The following is a 3,104-nucleotide window of genomic DNA, read 5'->3' as shown; positions in this document are numbered from 1 at the left end:
TCCAAATTCCTCAAAGACAATGAACAAACCCCCACTAATTTATTACAATCCCTCCTTTTTCTTTTTCTAACATATTTTGTTCATTGAATTTTTGCAATATTTGCTTGCTGAGCATCAAAGTTTCTGCGTTGTCCTCCTGCTCAAGAGATTCATACTTAGCACGCACGAGCATAAGATGAGCTGCCTCTAATCGGCTTTTTACAATTGCAATTACTCGATTGAATATACATGGTCCAAAAGTCAGTGCTAATATAAGTAACATCAAGGGCCCCGCTATGGTTGATAGCAGGGTAGTAAGCTAAGGTGAGTAATTAAACCAGGATTCATACCAATTCTGACGAGCCTCATTTTCCCTTTTGCGTTTTTCTAATCCTTCCCGCAATTTAGTCATTGTATCTCTCACCACCCCAGTATGATCTGCATATACACAACATTCTTCACGCAGGGCTGCACACAGTCCTCCTTGTTGTAAGAAAATCAAATCCAACCCTCTACGGTTTTGGAGTACCACTTCAGATAATGACCTAACCGATTTTTCCAGAGCTGTTATTGATTGCTCTATACGGGCCAGATCCTCATCTACGGCAATGCGTAGAGAAGTAAATTCCTGGCTTTGTTTTACCAGGGAAGCAATTCCAGTTCCTGCACCTGCAGCCCCGAGAGCCATTAAAGTGGCTAAGGTGACGGCCGTAATAGGCTCCCTCTTTACCAGATGGTATTCAGCCACTGTGTGATGGGTATACATATACTCTTCAGTGTGGTATTGAATCCTTGGTATAATGACCACCTGTACACAAAAATCATGAGATGTGCTAAACAATTTTAAAGATATGCAAGGAGTGACTCCTAACGATGGACATACCCACCTAGTGTTATTTGCAGGAATTAACCATTTGTGGGTTCGGTCCATTTTTTCAGTGACATGGCACAGATCATTTTTATCTCTTGGAACTGTGCCGACACATCTACCTTTTCCTGTAACTTGAGTCAAAGTTATCCCGATTTCCTGACCCCAACTGCATTTGGAAGGATTTAACTCATTTGAATATTCAGACCTCCCCATATCCCCTATAGCTTCATAATATGGGGGCTTAACACTTACACATAGCCAGCACCCTTCAGTTATCTCAGGATTAGTTTGATTTAGTACCTGGAAACTAGCATTTATAACTTTCCACATACTACTCCCGGGTACAACCTCTTTCTTTTTCACAATGCTTGGAAGCAGTGTGGGAAAGGATAACTCTGTCGACTTATTGAAAAACACTGTAGTAGGTCGGGCAGTCCCAGGTATCTTTACAGTCTGGGCAATCAAAACTTCCCCTAATAACTCTTTATTAGGCCCGACTACCTTGGAAGTCTCGGGTATTTCCTTCTTTATTAGTATGAGTCCTCCCTTGTCAGTTCCAGGTTCTGTATACCTTATTCCCCACACTCTTCCCATGTTCCACCCTCTATCCGTGGGTTGGGTAACATTTAAAAAAAGATATTTGCAGTTTCCACGTCCTCCCCACCCTTGCGGTGGAATGCACCCATATGGACCCCATTGGACCCTTAAGTATTTATCTCTACCGTATCCCGGTATCCAGCTAGGGGCTATAGTCTCACAACCCCAGTAGCTGCAGTAATATTGATTAGGGGAGTTGCAGTACCCCTTTCCAGGATTCGAACTCGGGCACATATAAAATCCCATATATTCCCAGCATTGGGGCCTCGGGATCAGCTTACATAGTGTAGAAGTAAAGCTTGGCCCCCCCGATGTTATCTGGGTAGCAATAACCTGTTGATCCTCGAATCGACTTAAAGTCCATTTAAAGGGTTGGTGGGGGTGGTGTTGAGTCGCTATGCAGGATGAAATCACTGCGAGAACCCCTAAATACCGATAGGAATGGCTGAGGACCATTTCTTTCCCCACTTATTCACTCCTCTGCCTCACTCGTCAGTTGGGTTGCAGCCAACTACGAGGTTTTAGTTCTTCTCGGCAGCAGTAGTGTTCTTCAGGGGAGAGCCTCTGCCTTAACCCACGGTACCTATCGAGTTCGTCGCAATGTGAGCTTCAGGTCTTTGTTTCCTGGAGCGACCTCCCACTTCTCGTCACAGATGGGTCCTTTAACACGGCTGGCATGTGTCCATCCTTTCTCCACAGTCCGGACAGCTGTTTCTGTAGTAAGCAAAACAACATAGGGGCCTTCCCATTGTGGTGTTAATGTAACTTCTTTCCAAGGTTTTATCAGGACCTTATCTCCAGGCTGTATCTTGTGGATTGCCATATCCAAAGGAGGACGTTGCACAATTAAACCCTTTTTCTGTAATTCCCCGCGTCTATTTATCAATTGTGTGAGGTAAGGTTTTAATTGATCATCTTGTAGGTGGGGATGATCAAGGGGTATCTCAAGATCGTAAGGCATACCATACAGCATTTCAAAAGGGGAGATTCCCAGATCAGTCCTGGGCTTCACGCGTATACTTAACAAAGCTAGTGGCAAGCACTTTATCCAAGAGGTTTTCGTTTCTAACATTAATTTAGTAAGTTGCTTTTTAATTTCCCCGTTCATCTGTTCTACTTTCCCCGAGCTCTGAGGATGCCAGGGAGTATGATATTCCCATTTGATTCCTAAAGCTTTCATTGTGTCACGGGACACTTTTGACACAAAGTGTGATCCCCTATCAGAATCTATTGCTTCTACAATCCCATATCGGGGAATTATGTTTTCTAACAATATTTTCACTACGGTTTGTGCTGTAGCCCTTGTCGTGGGAAATGCTTCAACAAAATTTGTAAGATGGTCTATGATTACCAGCAAATATTTGTATCTTCCTGTTTTGGGAAGTTCGGTAAAATCCAATTGAATTCTTGCAAAGGGTCGGTGGGCTAATTCTCGTCCTCCCAGAACCCTTTTTCTCATATTTTTAGCATTTACCCTCCGACAAATCATACACCCATTAACAATTCCCTTTGCTATGTTATATATCCCTATACACATATAATTATTGGCGAATTGATCTACTAACGCCTGAGCACCCCAATGCATTTGTTCATGAAATCTCCGTAGCACCCTCATAGCTACTGATTTTGGTAACACTTCTTGTCCGTCAGGTAGTAC

At 43.2% G+C, this 3,104-nt stretch overlaps 1 long non-coding RNA gene across 1 annotated transcript; it reads right to left on the bottom strand.

Annotated features, from left to right (window-relative positions):
* Positions 1-74: 74 nt before the first annotated feature.
* Positions 75-2,579, bottom strand: LOC118159462. Its single transcript, XR_004747132.1, has 2 exons — positions 1,781-2,579; positions 75-136 (listed from the first exon to the last, which is right to left on the bottom strand). It is a non-coding gene; the product is annotated as an uncharacterized LOC118159462 (long non-coding RNA).
* Between the last annotated feature and the right edge of the window lie 525 nt (positions 2,580-3,104).

The sequence above is a fragment of the Oxyura jamaicensis genome, unplaced genomic scaffold (genome assembly GCF_011077185.1).
Source record: "Oxyura jamaicensis isolate SHBP4307 breed ruddy duck unplaced genomic scaffold, BPBGC_Ojam_1.0 oxyUn_random_OJ70520, whole genome shotgun sequence".
Lineage (NCBI taxonomy): Eukaryota > Metazoa > Chordata > Aves > Anseriformes > Anatidae > Oxyura > Oxyura jamaicensis.
This window is presented reverse-complemented; position numbering and strand designations above follow the sequence as displayed.